This window comes from Protopterus annectens, chromosome 9.part0 (assembly GCF_019279795.1).
Source record: "Protopterus annectens isolate FY-2018-M chromosome 9.part0, PAN1.0, whole genome shotgun sequence".
Taxonomy (NCBI): domain Eukaryota; kingdom Metazoa; phylum Chordata; order Ceratodontiformes; family Protopteridae; genus Protopterus; species Protopterus annectens.
Window position 1 is genome coordinate 1,455,520,691 of NC_056743.1, and position 19,149 is coordinate 1,455,539,839.

Consider the following 19,149-nt stretch of genomic DNA (forward strand, 5'->3'; position numbering starts at 1 on the left):
TGCTCTTGCCTGCAGATGGATATATACTATGGTATATACTTTGGACAAATACATTGCATATGTCTACAAATACCAAGACAATTAATTGTAGCCAGTAAACGAGCATTTTTAGAAGGTAACCAGAATATACAAAAGAAATTCTTGTACACACAGGGAAAACTGGCCAACTCAATACAAGCAGTGACCAGAAGTCAGGATTGAACCCCAGGGCTTGGAGGTATGTCACAGAGATCTTGTCACTGAGCACCATGGTTCTAAGATGAATGGCTTGAATTTTGGAATATATCTGATAACATCAAATACTCCACTTTGCATAAAGATTCATAGTTTCATGGGTAAGTACTAGGCTAGCTACCCTTGCAGGCCATTTTCTTTCCCGTTTTGTGCTTGAAATAACCTATCCCATTTGGTTATTCATTGTCTTTATTCATCCTGTAGTTGATAATTATAGATTACCCATAAAGAAAATAACTGAGATTATACTGTAGACAATTTGAGGGAATGCATGTATGGGATAAAGCATTTAAGAGCTGCATCTGTCCATTATTATACAGGGATTACATTTTCTGTTTCCCATCCATAGGTCTAAGTTGTGCTTGAAAATGGACAGGAAGAACTTGGTATTGGATAAGGGAAGTCTATTCCATATCAGCAGTATCCCCTGCAAAATATACATGCCCCTCCAAACTGTTCTTTGATGTTGTAGAAAAGGTTTAGGTCTCTAGGACAAATATTTCTGATGGGGTTGACTTGATGATGTGCTACATTTACTGGTGTTATTTTTTTTTCAATTTTGTGACTTCTGATATTTTTGGATTAATGTAATGGGTTGGAAGATGCCTTGTATGCCAGACACATGTCACCTCTTAACAGTCTGTAGGATACTGAGTATAGTTACAGGGATTTGAATTGGTCCATATAGGACATGTTGTTTTGGCCTTGTGCTCTTTTAGTAAGGTATCTCTGAGGGCATTTCAGTTATTGCATGTGCCTAGTCAGATGTGACAAAGGGGGCATTATATTTAATGACTGGCCTGTTGAGAGCACAGTGAAGCATATGCATATGGTGACAGAGGTATGTCAGAGATTGAACTTATTATTCATCTACATTTTACATTAAAAACTTTGCTTCTCTATAGCTCCACCATAATTTCGTATCATAATAAAATACAGAGTGTTACATACCTATACTTGTATGTTTCATAGAATTACAGTTCAAATTCAACATGGCCCTTGTGAAATACTGATAGTCACTGTGTGACAAACTGATGTATCTGTGAAAGTAAGTCTGAGCTGTAGTATAAAAGAGGATGCTACGTGGCCACAGTGTTCCGATAAAGGGTATCTGAATAGTATACATCATAGTCTGCTATGTGTTCTTTCTCGGTGTAATACATCAATGAGAAATAGTAGTGCAGAGGTAATGAAAGTATTTATGTTGTGGCAAAAAATACTTTTATAGGAAGAATTCTTGATATTATTCTACCTGTAGTCAGCATATATTGAGAAAACCAAAGAGTTTTTCATTGTGAATGATTGCCATGAGGAAAAGCACATGGTGATATAAATGAAGCTATGGGTGCTTCTGAAACTTGATATAGTCAGGGAAACCAAGACCAAAAGCTAAAAACAAATCACTGGAATGCTAAGGGAACATTATGATCTCAAATGGTTGATAATATTATGTTGGAAAGATTACTCTTTGATAGAGAAAATGAAAATATAGCACACTATGCTAGCATGTTTAATGAGCTATGAATCTGGTTTGAACATGAATGGAATATTAAAATATATATTTATCAGTAGTATTTGCAGTGAAGCTTACAAAATGTTATCTTAACGGACTGTTATGTGTTCAACGGCATTTCAAATTGCTTTGATAATGGAAATGGCAGAGAAGCACAATGTACCTGCTGGTACAGTACATGAAGTTATACGAAACAATAACCCAAAGAGGCAAAAGTTTTGTTATCATGGCACAAAGACATTTATTTAAAAGAAGCAAACGCAATAGCTGCAGAAAGCTTGGACATAGAAAGAAAGCACACAATAGTGAGATGTAGTTACAAGTTAAAAGTAAAAAATGCATTTTTGTGAAAACAAGACCATGTATTTACAAACTAAATGGAATTACTGGTTTTATCAATGTTAAACGGTAAAGGAGAACTGTTTATAATTATTTTTGGAGGATGTTAAAATGATTACTATAGGGATTGATTTTCAGATGGCTGTACCTGTTATATATTAAAAACTGCCTCAGTGTGTCTGTGTTTCCAAGTAAATGATTGCAAGCTACTTTAGTTAAATTTAAAATGCAGTTTTTTTTTTTTCATTTCTCCAAGTATGGTTTCTAATACCATGATGGGAATGGACCCCATTCCTAAGTCAAAGTATGATTACAGTTCATGAAATTAGTATTGTTTCAATCTTTGATGTCAGCCAGGAGTGTTCTTTGCAGCACCTGCAATGTACCCAGTAATGACTCCTTTTGCAGTTCGTATGGAGTTACATGTATTGGTAGCATATCTAAATAAGATTGTAAACTCTTTTTTATAAGACCCGTTGCTCCTACTACTATTGGAACTCTCTGGGTATCTTTCTTCTACATTGTTCTCATTTCTGCCTCCAGATCCTGATATTTTATGACTTTGTATCTCTCTGTATGCAAGACACTGTAGTCATTGAGTGTGGCAATTTCAATGATCAATGCTACTCTTGTATTCTTTTCTTGGTCCACTATATCCGGTTTTCTAGCATCTATCATTTGAACTGTTGATAATGGATGATCCCATGTGGCGTAGATTTCTTTATTTTCTATGATGCTTTATGGCTCATGTTTCCGGTGTTTTTCCGCCACTTCAGTACCATAATGTTTAAACAATCCCCAGTGCAACAGTCTTGCCTTTCAGTATACAGTCCTTCTGCTATTAGTATGTCGCAACCAGCAATGAGGTGTGCAACTGTTTCCAATTCAGTTTTACAAAACCTTCATTTGTCTGTTTCTCCCACATGTTTAATGGACTTTATAAACCAATGTGTATGCAGCCCACAATCTTGGACCATCAATATTAACCTTTCACCTCTTGGTTTGAATTTGCCTCTCCTTAACCATTACTGTGTTCATTCCTGATCAACACGACATTCTTCCAGAAGTTTTCTATACTTGCAAACTATATTTATGCTTTTTCCACATTTCTTGCCTTCTCATCTGATCCTTCACCTTATATTCTTTCTTTTGTTTTTTTGGCACATTCAGTTGCTGTCTGATTTGTATCTACTTCTAGTTTGATTTCCATTCCTGCTTGACATCGATAAGCTTCTGCTAGATTAAGCAGAGAAGTCATCTTAGATTTATTCTCCTCATGTTTCAAAACTTTCACTACATTTGGGTCTTGTGAGGTCAGCAGATATGTGTGGAGTCCCACAATTGCAGATATATACATATAATCAATTTCAAGGAGGCCCACCCATCCTTCAGAACGAGGAATGTATAACCTTGGTATGTACTGATTTTATAAATCATTTGGTGAGCATGAAGCATCTTTCTTGTTTTCCTATCTATTCAACATGTTTTTGGGTCATGCAATCACTCCAAGACTGTAAGTTAGGACAGGAAGAGCAAATTGGTTTATTGCTTTAATTTTGTTCCTAGATGTCAGTACTGTTTTCAGGATTAATTTAAGTCTTCTGAAGTATTCTTTGCTAAGTTTTATTCACATTTGTTCATGTTTTATTGTTGATCCTTCATCAATTCCCAAATATTTATACACTCCTTCTTTCTCAAGTTCTTTTATATCATATCTTGTCCAAACTGATGTTTTCCTGATGTTGCAATTTTCCTCCTTTGAAGGTTGCTTTTGCAAATTTATCAAGACCAAATGACATTCTTATATCATCTGAAAAAGTTCTGGCAACTTGCAGTTGTGCTTTCAGTTCCTCATCTGCTGAGCTATACCGTTTCAAATCATTGACAAAGAGAAGGTGAGAAGTCTTTACACTTTGTTGTTTTCTAGGAGCCAGATTATAGCCATGGCCTAAGCTACTGAGTAAACAGCTTAATGGATTATGGGCAAGGCAGAATAGTAACGGTGACAAAGAGTCACCCTGGAATATCCCCTTTTGAATTTTTATCCCTGTGATAACAATGTGTTTTTTATCATGGCATAATTGCAAAGGACAATAAAACGAAATGAACGACCAAGCACCAGATACCTCGATAGCAGCTAATGACAAAAGACAAAATACTTCCTAAAAGGCTGCTGAGGCAAGATTCCAGTGTCACTTTTGTATAAAAAATAATAAAAAATACCAGGAATTAAACGAGTAGTAGCACTTTATTACTTTACACTAGCGCTTTCACAAATGCTTCATTAGGTGTAACTCAAATACAAAAACACACACCTTATATCCACTTCTGAAGCAGTCACATGATCAGAAGCAATTAACATTTAAATATATATAATAAAATGAAAAATACATAATAAGAGAAAAATATTAAAAAATGTATCAAAAAAAAAAAATATATATATATATATATATATATATATATATATATATATAAAACAAATGCATGAAAATTACGAAAAACTATAAAGTTATAAAAAGTACCTATGAAATATAAAACTACATAAAAACACAATCTATCTATAAAGGGCTCTTTTACCTAACACTGGTTTCAAAGGAACATGGTCATTGAGTCCATGCCCAAAATTAGCCCTTAACATCACAATCCATTTTGCTTCCATCTCTTCTGTCCTAGACCTAATATCACCTATTCTAACACTCTCATGGGTCCTGGACACAACTGTAAATAAGAATTTATGCTGTCCACCTACTGACTTCACATGCTTAGCTAGAGCATTGGTATCACTACCTTTACCTAAATGGTATATGTGCTCTCTAATTCTATCCTTAAGAGTGCGGTCTGTCTTGCCTATGTAGAAACATTTGCATAATACCCATACTGCTAAATAGACCACATGCATAGTTTCGCAGTTAGCTTGTACTCTAATATCATATATTTTACCCGTGTCTGGATGTACAAAAGATGTCTCTTCACCAATGTGTCTACACTGTGCACATTTACCACATGGTTCAGTGCCAAAGGGAGCATGTGTGATTTTCCTCTCTTTAACATTACATAACCTCCTTATTATTTAGTTTGTTATTTGCGATAGTGCATGATAGATCTGGGTCTGTTCTAATATTGCACATTGCTTTTATCACATCTATCTTTCTTAGTATTTTTGTTGATCTATTCCCTCTTCTATAGTCTTCTAACAGTGACACATCTTGTCTTAATTGCTTTATGATTTTCTCTATTTGATACTTCCATGATGGTATTCGATTTCTCCCCTTCCTTTCTCTCACTACTCTTTGTTCTTGTGGTAGAACTTTATCAGTTATTAATTTAGCTGTACAATAATATATCCTGTTTATTTCTATTGTATGCATGGATCTCTATGAACAGTCCTAATTGCTGTGTTCATTTGTTTTATCAGACTTCTGACGTTTTGGGTTTTATTAATTTAATTACATTAAATTTAAAATGCACAGAGAGAATTTGAGTACTGCATCAGATAACAGCTACAGCATGTTATATGATAATCAAAATGAGCAGTTACAAACTGATGGTTCAAAAGATATGCCCTTGACTTGTGTGGCAAAGATGGGGTGCAACTCTTCATTTAAACTGGAAACTAATAGCAACAAAGAGTCAGTGTGCCAAATAAATTAAAGCGACTGAAGAAAGTAACTGAATTATTGTATATTTCTTCTTACTCTCCAGAAAATAAATATTTACATTTAAGCCAGGCTGTTGGAGGAAGTGTGTTTATTATACAACATTACTTATCTCTTATATATTTGTACTTGTTAACCAGATAAGATAATTGATCCTTCTTGGCTGTTTTTCATCCAAAATTCAATCCACAGTAACAGAATTAAAAGCAATACACATGAGCAGTTAGAGAAGACAGTAAAGCAGTATGTATTTTGGAAGTTGTAGGAAATATAAATACACAGAAAGCATGCAACTTCCACACATACAGTGCCAAAAGGTCAGAACAGGACCCTTGACTCTGCTGGATGGAGGCAAAAGCCATAACCAATAAGCAAACATGCCACCCCTTATTTCATTCTCATCTTCTGAATATGACTTTCCCTCAAGTTCTTCTGTAATGTCATTTTAGCTGGATATTAAATATGATATGCCCCAGAACTGACCCCTGTAAACAACAATCTACCCTACACCCCTTCCCTGTTTAATGCAGACATCATTTTACAGCATTTCAATCTACTATATGGTTAGATTTTTACTGAGGGTTTACCTTTCCCCCCTCCCTTTAAAAGATTTCTAGATTGTGTCTTAAGCTTTTAGTGTGACACCATGCCAAATGTAATTCTAAAAACTAGGAGATGTCACTAAACATAGGTCATTCAAACATGTAAAAGGTCCACATGCAAGTCAAAAACATCAGGAGTTTAAGGAAAAAAACAGTTGTTTCATTTAATTTTATTTCATGTAACATGTGAACCAGTCACACAGTCAGACTAAACAATTAGCCAGTTTGGTCAATTGTCAGTATTTTCTCCATTGATGCTTACAAAACAGAAAGCTGTGGGTTCATTTTCCACACTGGATGATTTCATTCATGTTCCAGTACTGACAACGCAGTACAGCATAATAGGATGTTTTACCCGGAGGTATCACCTGTGGATGAGACCTTAACCTAGGGTCCAGTATGCCTGAGACGGTGGTAGTTCAGGTAAATGTCAGAATCCACTGACATTTATTAAAATGAGTGGTAGAGGAGGTTACTAAAAACAAGTATAAAATATATCATTGAGAAAGAAAATTTTACATAATAATCACAAAACAGCAATATCAAACATCCTCACACATGACTTCCCGACTTCTCATCTCCAAATATAATTCTGAATTTCCATTCATACAATGTTATGGAAATAACTTGTGCTTTGGTGCAGATAATGTGAGTTTATCCCACGATGGTGTGCTTTGGCCCAAGTGAAACCAAGGTGGCCAGACAAAGCCAAGTATGCCTAAAGCTATACTATTCACACCTAAATATAATATATTTTACAAATTTTTTTTAAACAAAGTTATTTAGTAATGGAAGGTCATTTCTGTCCAGTGCCTTTTCACTAAGAGTGCCTGGGGATGTCTTACTAAACTTCTTCTTCTCTTTCGGATGTTCCTGTTAGGGGTTGCCACAGTGGATCATCTGTTTCCATTTCTTCCTGTCCTCTGCATATTGCTGTGTCACACCAACCACCTGCGTGTCCTCTCTCACCATATCCATAAACCTTATCTTAGGCCTTCCTCTTTTCCTCTTACCTGGCAGCTCCAACCTTAGCATCCTTTTCCCAATATACCCAGCATCCCTCCTCAGCACATGTCCAAACCAACTCAATTTCACCTCTCTGAATTTGTCTCCAAACCATCCAACCTGAGCTGACCCTTTAATATACTGATTCCTAGTCCTGTCCACCCTTGTCACACCCAGTGCAAATCTTAACATCTTTAACTCTGCCACTTCCAGCTCTGACTCCTGCCTTTTTGCCAGTGCCACTATCTCCAACCCATACAACATAGTTGGTCTCACTACCCTCTTGTAGACCTTCCCTTTTACTCTTACTGGTTCCCGTCTGTCACAAATCACTCCTGATACTCTTCTCCACCCATTCCACCCTGCCTGTACTCTCTTCCTCACCTCTCTTCCACACTCACCATTACTCTGAACTGTTGATTGCAAGTACTTAAACTCATCCACCTTCGCCAACTCTACTCCCTGCATCCTCACCATTCCTCTGTCCTCCCTCTCATTCACACACACATATTCTGTCTTAGTCCTGCTGACCTTCATTCCTCTCTTCTCTAGAGCATATCTCCACCTCTCCAGGGTCTCCTCAACCTGGTCCCTACTCTCACTACAGATCACAATGTCATCTGCAAACATCATAGTCCATGGGGCCTCCTGTTTGATCTTGTCTGTCAACCTGTCCATCACCATTGCAAATAAGAAAGGGCTCAGAGCTGATCCTTGATGTAATCCCACTTCCACCTTAAAAACATCTGTCATTCCCACTGCAGACTTCACTACTGTCACACTACCCTCATACATATCCTACCACTATTACATACTTCTCTGCCACTCCTGACTTCCTCATACAATACCACAACTCCTCTCTAGGCACCCTATCATATGCTTACTCCAAGTCCACAAAGACATAATGCAACTCCTTCTGACCTTCTCTATATTTCTCCATCTACACTCTCAGAGCAAACATCGCAGCTGTAGTGCTCCTTCCCAGCATGTCATGTCGGATGCCTTAGTAAACTGCATTATGTATATTCCTATATATGTGTAGATGCTTGCATAATAAATTCATTTAGTGTAGTTGTTGCTTCCTTTTCTCTGAAAGTGACTTGAACTTAGTGCATTCTTGTTTGCTAGTTTTCATTCTTTTTTTTTTTTTTTTGTTAAATTTGGTAGTATCATCATTTAAAAAAATACTTACCTTTCTAAATACTGCAAGGATATGTTCTAATTTTATTAATGCAGAAATTCTTTAGGATTGTGGAGAGTGCCTCTTTTGGTTTTGCTGTACACTAAACGTGCATGATTCTTTGTACATGACATTACTTACATGATGCATTTTTTTATATCTGTCAAGCTAAGCATATGGCCTGTGTTTTTAGTCATTGACTGACATATACCAGCAACAGCAAAAGGACAGATTAACTTTCAGACACATTCACTCCTGTGTTCATGTCCCTGAGAATATCAGAATAAAAAAGTACACACACACACACACACACACACACACACACACACACACACACACACACACACATATAGTCACATAACCTGATATCAAACAGCTAGCAGTATTAGAATGAAAGAATAACCTATTCCAGTTCCAGTGCTATCTGATTTCCCATTTGTTCACACACATTTTGACTTTCTGTACCTACTCCCCAACTGCTTCACACAGAGCATTATAGAATGTTACTTATTTATGCTCAGCACGACATGGGTAGCAAAGGCAGGCTGGCCTAAGCAATGAAATCAGACTTTGTAGTCTTCCTGCAATTAATATCTGGATTATTTTACAAAATCAGCACAAAAAACAAAACTTCCCCACTTTTAGATGGGGACAAAACAAAACAAGATGCTCAATTCACTTTCATTATTCTGCTTGAAGGGTGCAATTTGTGGCACACTGCAGTTTAAAAAAAGAAAAACAAAACAGTATTTGCAGAAAGTTAAGTTACACAGGACAGCAGTGCAACACTGTTCCCAACTTAGAGATAAGTGAACGGCAAAAGCAATCTCCCTCGAAAAATGTTAACAGAAGCCTTTTTTTATTTTAGGCCAGAATATTCTGTATCCAACTTCTCTGTGATTAAACAACCAGCAACTTTCCTGATGATTCTGCTAGGAAATGCTGACTTCATTAAAGTTGATGTGCTGAATGGATGAAAAAAATGCCAGAAAATTCAAAACTTGAAAAACTCATTTTTACTTGTTTTGTTGTGCTTGTAGGGGTCAAGCCACCATACATCACCAATGTGGGAAGCAAGCCTCCCCACTTCCCATACTTACATATGCCAACTCTACAGTCACACCAACTTGAAGAAGGGAGAAATGTCCCTAAACAAGTGAGCCATTGCCATCACACACTTAGAAACCATACCAGCAATGATTTCTTTTGTGAAACAGAGTTTGTTTTATGCCTTTCATTTCATTTCTATTTTCTGCGTGCTACTGACATTCAAGCTATTTCATTTTTAGCATGTATAGGCTTCTGACTTCTACAATTATACTTAACCCAGTTGTCTTAGTTGAGATCCCCCTAATACAGTCCAATAGGAATCTGAAATATTAACTCATTGATTCCTAATGCATCTAATATTCAGCTCAAAACAGGCTGCTTCTAATTAGTTGCCTAGGAGGCCTGGCACTTCATTAACCTGTCCAATGGGAAACACCACCCCAATTCTTGTTTCTGTAGCAGGTAATGTCACTGGTTACTGCCCAGGCACAGGTACCATACATACAAAGAATAACTGAAAAATTAATGAACAGAATTGTATTGCATCATATTATACCACATAAGCATAGCCCACCTTAGCAATGTTCATAAGGATTTTAGGGGTCAGCCCCAAACACACACACACACACACACACACACACACACACACACACACACACACACACACATTACATGCATAGACATTTTGTGTGTGAATTTTGATCTTATTCTATGCAGCCCAACAATTCAAGAACAGTACACAGCAAGCTTATGCAGAGAAGTACTCAGCATAACTCTTTGCTAGTATGGGGGCTTGGTATCCAGAACTGTAGTTTTGAGATAGTATGTCCTCAGATTGCCATGGTACCTTTTCTTGTTATGCTTTACACAAGGTACTTTTGTTATGATTATCTCACTTATAAAGCTCTCTCTTTCTTATTTGTTAATTCAGTTGTTTGCTAAATTAAATTTCACACCCGAGGACCTAATGTTGACAATTGCATTTAGAGAATGGGTGACCTGTAGATCGGCACCTTGATTGCAGAATGAACGTTTTCCAGCAGAGTAATGCTCACTGAAAAATGAGTCTTCCATTTCATGGCAGCATATTAAGCTTAAAGTAACCTAATAACTGCTATTATTTTATGCTGGCCAAGCAGCACTTTTGCTGTTTAGTGAGATTAAAATAAAAAAAGAAAGAAAATTAAACAAAAAAAAGTGTGTGTGTGTTTGTCTGTGTGTGTGTGTGTGTGTGTGTGTGTGTGTATGTATGCATCAGAATGACAGTAAGAGCAATCAGACCATTATTTTATACCAACTAAACAGCGTTTTTGCTGTTTAGTGAATGTAAAAACTAAATAAAACAGAAAAAGTGTGTGCGTTTATGTTTCTATACATGTGTATATATATATATATATATATATATATATATATGTGTGTGTGTGTGTGTGTGTGTGTGTGTGTGTGTTTATGTCTGTGTGAGTGTATGCATGCTTGCGTGTGTGAAAGCGAGGTGTGTGTGTGTGTGTGTGTGTGTGTGTGTGTGTGTGTGTGTGTGTGTGTGTGTGTGTGAGTGTGTGTGTTTGTGTGTGAGTGAGAGTAAAGAGTGGCAGCAGCAGTTGTTTATAGGCTTGAGTACATCTTTTTTTCCCTCAAATTTTTTTTTTATTTTTCAAATACATTTCAATGACTTCCATAGTATTTATACATAACATCTTAAATAAGGAATGCATTCATTTGGTCAAGCTAACATTGCACGATTGGGTATAACACCGAGTGTTATTACTGAATTTCTCCTTGCCTAAAGGTCGGAATGTCATACAAAACACCGAATGTGACATTTCTGACCACTCTACCACCTAAACAAGCGCTACCATGGGTCAGAAAGGGGGGAATATTCACAGCAATTGTGTTCGCAATTTTGAGGTTTTGCTGCACTGCTTTCGAACATATTCCAATTGATCATCCACCGGCTGATCAAATTAATGTATACCCTTAAATAACTATGTACACTATTTACGTTAACCTGACACTATAACAGATCTTAATGTATACAGTTACTTTGTAAATATGTCCAATCCATTATCAGAGTGTCTGATCAATTATTGTAAAGTGTCAATCAACTATAAAACATTTCCCCAAGGGTTGTTGATAACTGGCTTTGGATAAATTCTTAGTTCTTTAATTTTAATTTCCAATAATACTCTGGTCTTTAAAAGGTTGTAGAAGTCTTCCAAAGTTGGTATTGTGTTTGTATTCCATCTTCTTGTTATACACTTTCTTGGAATTGCAAGTATAGTCCATATTAGATACATGTTTGACCTATTCAAATGAAGAGCTTCATTCACATTTAATAATGCAAGAGCTTTAGTTAAATAAAATGAATCATTAAATAAAGCTTGTAGAAAGTTATTAATGCCATTCTAAAATGGCTTAATTTTAGCGCCATCAAAGAAAATGTGATTCTAATCTGCATTTTTACTTGTTCACATCTCCAACATATTCCTTTTATGGAAGAACTAATTTTACTGATTCTGTCTGGGATTAGGAATGCTCTATGCAAACATTTACAATTAAAAACTTTCCAGTATTGTGTAAAGGATGTATATTTTATCAACAGCAACATATTTGTTTAAATATTTTCAGTTAACTGTATTGAGTGTCCTTTTGTTATATATTTCCAATATGAGGTTTTGGGCATTGTTTTATAGTTTACTAATATTTTGTAAAATTTTAAAATACTGTTTCCCATGTTATAGTCATTACATATGATTTCATATATGTATTTTGTAAATGTAAGTATTTCTTTAAATGAAGAATTGTTAATTACTCTACTTAAATCTTGCGAACATGACAGAATACTTTGTAAAGTTAGCCAGTCCTTTTGTGGAATTTTGTACGTTGTTTTTATTACTTGCATATCTAAAACTTGTATTTCTTTGATACAATGGAGCCAACAAACAAAACCTTTCTATTATGTGGAAAGTTCTTTGTGACTATAAATGGTGTTAAAAGATCAAACCAGATTTTTAAATCTATATTTGCATTAATATTTTTCCTAAATGAGTCAATGTAATAATTAATCATACGAGTTTTGGTGAGTTTACTTATGTTATATTGCATACTAATGCATAAGTGCAATGCCAAATTGTTTTTATCTGTTATTTGAAATTTTCTTTTGTAAGTCAAATGCATTTATTTATATTACAGTTAGTAATTCTTTCCAATTTGCAGAGTAATTTGAACTTATCCAATCTGAAATTATTTAGATATTGATGCTTTTATATATGTTTCTACATCAGGAAAGTTTAAACCTACCTGTTTCCATGGTCTAATATGATGTATTAAAGCTATTCTGTTTCTTTTGGGAAACCATAAAAATTTTATTAGGCATGAATTTACTTCTTTAAGTATATTCCTTTCTGTTAACAGTTGTAATGCCAAGGCTATATATAGGACCTTGGGCAGTAAAACCATTTTTATTAACTGTAGTCTGTCTTCAAATGTTAATATTATTTTGTTCCATTTTTCCACAGAGATGTTAATTGTGTTGATGATATTATTGCAGTTTTTTGAGATTAATTCATTATTATCCTTGCATAACTCAATTCCTAGATATTTTAAGGTAGAGTCTTGTTTCCCTATGATGTGATCTCCCTTAGTCTGCAGTTCTTTTCTTAATTTAAAAATAAAAATTTTGATTTTGATTTATTAAAATGGAGTCCTGAAGACATGTGAATTTTGTCAATTAATATATCTAATTCTTCTAATATCTCTTTTGTATTAGATAATGTTAGTAATATGTCATCAGCAAATGGCATTACTTTAGAATTGTATTGTTCATAAGCATCTATGCCTTTGATTTTTATATTGTTATAAATTGAATCTGCCAATATTTCAATAGCCAGAACAAATAGACTTGGTTAAAAAAATGGGCCATCCTTGTTTAGTGCCGTTTGTTATATGTATAGATTCAGAGGTAAAAGGACTTAACTTGACATATGCTAAATTATTTGTATATATATATATATATATATATATATATATATTCTTTAGGAGATGAACAAAAGGATGCAGGAAATTCAAATAGCATTAGGATTTTGAATAAATAGTCCCAATTTATGGAATCAAAGGCTTTCTTTATGTCTAAGCCAATTATGAGTGCTTATTTTCTTTATTAACATAATCTATAAGAGAAATTATCCTTTTAATATTGTCATGTGTGTGTCTATGATAAATCCAGTTGGATCATTATTTATTGTTTTAGATAGTGGTATTTTCATTCTGTTAGTTAACATTGTCATAAATATCTTATAGTCATTATTTAATAATGATATAGGTCTATATGAGGTACACAGGTTTGGAGATTTGTTTTCCTTTAGGATTGATGTGATTAAGGAATATCTACAAGAGGGTGGTATTAGCTTGTGACTGAATTTCTGGTAGAGTTTTATGGAAGAGGGATAGTATCTTTGAAGAAAAAGTTTATAAATGTCCATAATTATGCCATCTGTACCTGGAGCTTTATTATTCTTACCCTCTTTTATTGTATCTGTAATTTCTTTGTAGAATATGGGTGCTTGCAGATCTAGTTTTAATGTTTCTGGTATTTTTTTATATTAGAACATTTTTCATCTAGATTTAATTGACTGGTATGTATATTTTATTTTTGGAAATGTTCCATATAGTGATTTCTATAGGCATCAAGAATATCACCTATATCCGAGACATTTTTCCCTTTCTTTTCATGGAAGATGCTTTTAATGTTACTAGCTTTTGATTGTATTTTGATTCTTGTGGATAAATTATGTAGATATTTGGGAGAAGTGGCCAAGTTATTAATTTTTAGTTTTTCTAAAGCTAAACTAGTTTTATGTGTTAGAATTTCATTGTATTTATTGTTTAATACTTCTACTTTCTTTTTCATCTCCAAATGATTTTGATTTTTTTCAGCTTTTACTGACAAAAGTTTGGATTGTAGATCTAATAATTCAAAATCTCATTCTCTGATTTTTTTTTATACCAAGTTAGGGTTTTACCATATATGTAAGCTTTTAATGAGTCTCATATCATTATTTTATCTCTGTGGTGCAATTAATATCTAAGAAGAACTGTAATTCAGATAATAACCAGGGTTTGAACACTTTAATTTTAGTTATATATGTTGCAATTCTGGACTTAAAGATTAATGATTTGTACCCATTTTGAAATTTTAGTATCAATTAATTGTGGTCTGAAAGGAGACAGGGAGTGATTAAGAAATTAATGATTTTAGAGTGTAAGTCATGGGCAGAAAATATTTTATCTATTCTAGTTTGGGTAACAAATCTGTGATCTTGATGGGAAAACAACAAAGATTTATCTTCTTTAAATTTGAAAGCATCTGCAAGATGAAATGATTCTCCCCACTTGTTTAAAGCTTTTGTTACAGCAGATGTACGCAGCAATCTTTCATTTGTAGTTTCAGAAATATCAAATATACAGTTAAAATCTCCTCCTAATATTAAGTAGCCTTTATAGTTATTGAAAATAAAATCCAAGTGTTTTTTAACAGTTCCTGTTCCAATGCCTGGGAAACAGTATAGATTGGCTAGGTCCATATTCTGTTATTATATTTAACTATTACTAATGCCATAAGTTCTTTATTTTCATACTTATAAATGATTTCTGGGTTAATCACATTTGTTTTCCATACAATTGTTACCCCTGTTGTCTTTGTCTTATAAGTGGATTGCACCAATATCATATATTCCTTAGGATTCCATTTGTAATTGTCATTTGTTTTGAAATGAGTTTCTTGAAGGAGGACATTTTGTGCTTTGTTCAGTTTTAAATATTTCAGTAGATTTGATCTCTTGCTAGGATTGTTTAAGCCATTGGTATTTAAAGATAATAAAGTTAAATCCATCTTAGGTTATTTAAACTATGTATTTTTTGTTTTATTGTGACTATTAAACATTTTCTTCTGATAATTATAAAGTATATGTTTGTGCTGTTAAAGGAAATTATCAGTTTTATACTTGCAGTGTTTACCAGTAAAGTAATGTTTTGATCAGGCATACTAAAAATGTTTTTGTGAAATAAATTTAAATTAATAAATGTTAATAAAACTAAGATCCCCACTAGCCATGGAATGAAAATCATTCCTAATATGATGGATAAACCTATGTCCATCAGATTATCACTCATACCTTGACAATCCAGAACATCTGAGCTCCATAAATTGAATTATCATATGGAAAAAAATTGTAATAGGAATAAGCAATACTTATATTATTTTGAACAGATATAGTACTATTGTAGATTAAACAGAATTCTAATACAATATAACTGTCTACTTATTGTATAAGCAATTAATATTTACATGAAGGATATATGACAAGCAATGCAATCATAGTAAAGTAGGATGTATCATATATAAAACCTCAGTAAAAGATTATTGCACACAGTTATTTAACGTATTCACCCTTATTGATGAAGTATTTCAAAACATATTATTTAATATAAATAGATGGTGATAACATTTATACCCAATGTTTTCAATACAATGTATTTTACAGGGTATATCAGAAGTGATATTTCATTGTTTGCCAGCATTTAAGTAATTACTTTGTTTGTTGCTAACTTACTTAAAGTATCAAGTTTGTTTTATGCGAACATTATTGAACGTTAGTGCATTTTAATTATCAGTGCATCCCTCTTCCCCACATTTCCTACACATAAATATTTTCATATCTGTCATTTCTTATTATAAAATGAGTGAAATTATAGGTTAAAAACAAAAAATCACTTATTGTGGTTAATGATTACAAATTCCATTTCCATATTTATAAATTGCCATTTTATGGCATATACTGAAAGTTTTTGGATTTAAATGGCAGCATTCCATTTTGTATAATCAGCAAAGGTTAAACTGAGTGATTATTGTCAATTTAATACTATTTGCTCAGAATGTGATTGTTACATTCTGTGACATTCTTAGTTCAGGCTTCTATTGTTTCCCTTGAACAACTTTGTCAGTTTGATGTCATGTATAAAACATTAGTTACCTTGGTAACAGCTTAAGTATTATGTATGGCCAAAATGGGTTACAAGACCACAATTCAAGTTAAAGCAATTATATGACTTGCTATGGACATTTACTTATATGAGAAAATCATCATGTTTCCCCTTGATGTTCAGTATAATGTATATCATTTATGTTTTTGTTTTTCTTTCAGCTTTGCCCAGTAAGGGGTCGCCATAGCGGAACTCCAGTCCGCTAATGATTGGCAGTAGACTTTTACGAAACACTGAGGTACCAGCTCAATGCCCAACCTTCAACGAAGGCATGCCCATTTACGCATGCATGTCTTTCGAATGCTACCTAACCGTGGGGAGGACATGCAGACTCCACACAGAAGGCACTCCCAAGCCACACCGAGAATCGAACGGGAGAACCTCTTGCTGTGAGGTAACAATGCTACCGCTGTACCACCGTGGCTATACTATAATGTATATCATTTATGACAAGTTAAAATAGTAGTGTTATTATACACAAGCCCATGTTATTAAACTGAGTGCCTATTGTCAATTTAATACTATTTGTTCAGAATATGATTGTTACATTCTGTGGCATTTCAAGTTCAAGCTTCTATTGTTTCTCTTGAACAACTTTGTCAGTTTGATGTCATGTATAAAGCATTAGATACCTTGGTAACTGCTTAAGTATTATATATGGTCAAGATGAGTTACAAAAACTACAATTCAAGTTAAAGCAATTACATGACTTGTTATGCATATTTACTTATGTAAGAAAATCATCATGCTTCCCCTTAATGTTCAGTGTAGTGTATGTCATTTATGACAAGTTAAGACAGTAGTGTTATTATACACAAGCCCATGTTATTAAAACCTGCTTTTAATATCTAAATTCAGCAGACTGCTTCATCTTATATGACAATTATATATTTTATCTCTAGATTTACTAAAATCGTACATTACATAACTATTGTTTTTTTTTTTTGCTGTTGCTTAGTTATTTGAGAGCCCACAAGCTGTAATGTTTATTCTTATTATTAGCTCCTTCCAAGCATCTTTATGCAGTCCATGGACTTTAAATTATGAGAGCCATCTAGTTTCTTATTTTTAATCCTTACATATACAAATATCAGTACTTCAAGCACGGGCAAAAATGCCCGTCCAGTTTTGCCAGAATACCATTCACTAATTCACGTGGTGTGTTTCCAATCTGTTCTTAAAATATCTAAAACCAATATTTGTCCTGTTCCATTTTACCAGCCTGTTCCATGCAGTGGCAACTCTGCCAGGGAACCAATTAACAAACCTTCCATTCCCACAGATATTTCCATGAAGGAAATCTAATGACTCTCTAGCACTTCCCGGCAACCCCAAACACCCCTTGAATCAGCTATCCCCATATGCCCAACACGTCTGAGCAAGCTCACCTCCCAGATTGCAAAAGGTACTGCACAAGACCAAGCACTCTTAGTCTTTCAGAATAACTCAGACTTCCACTCTTATGTAAGTCCTTAATGTGTTTGGACAAAAATACATTTTAACTATAAAATTGCGCTTATTTTATTTTTTTTTTATTTTATCAAGAATCAACTTAATGAGCTAAACGAAGTGTTGGGAGACCATCAATATGTGTACATGTGGTTTAAAACAGCCCTTTTATTATATATTTTTTCAAAACCAAAAACTTCATTGCCAAGAATCATCTCAGAGGCTCCTCAGAGCCTTTAAGCATTATCGTCACTCTGTCTCCATTACCATAGCAATCTGGAAATGTCTGTTTCTGTTAGTGTATCTGTGCACTGCATACCAGAGGTTCGCGATGCACCTGAAGCAAAGCTTCACTTCACTGCAACTTCAAGCCTAAACTCCCTCCCTTTCTGCAAGGCAGCAACCAGGAAAAGAACGGAGAGCAAACAGATAAAAAAAAAAACCTCCCAACAAGCTGCCACAACAAGAGAAAACACATGATTCCAGCCTTCCCACCTCTCACTCAACAGATGCATAAACAAACTATTCTCATCCAAAATATCCCAAATCACAGTTTTATCCACCCTCTTCCCCTGGATCCACTCTAAAACACCAAATGTCTCTTCCTAATACACAAACATCAGTAAACCTCGATCACAAGCCGCAACCCACAGCTTCCCAGAGATGAAAACGGCAACATACAACAGCTGCCAGACACAGCTACATCCACACACACCATGTCAGGCTTAATCAAACAGCACTTGAAGCTATAATACCTGACATTATTGATATTAACTATGTTTAGACAAAATAATAATGACATTTGTACTGTCTGCCAGACAGAGCTGCATCCATGCACACCATATCAGGATTGATCAAACAACACTTGTAGCTGTGATACCTGCCATAATTGATATTAACTATATTTAGACAGAATAATGATGATATTTGTACTAAGAGCTTGCTACTATTATTTAACCAGGATATACATGACATTTCTAAATAATACTTTAACTGAAGAAGGCATTAGTCTTCATGACAGCATTCTTTTTTCAAAACACTATACTGTTACGCTGTTATACATGATGTTAATTTGTTATATTT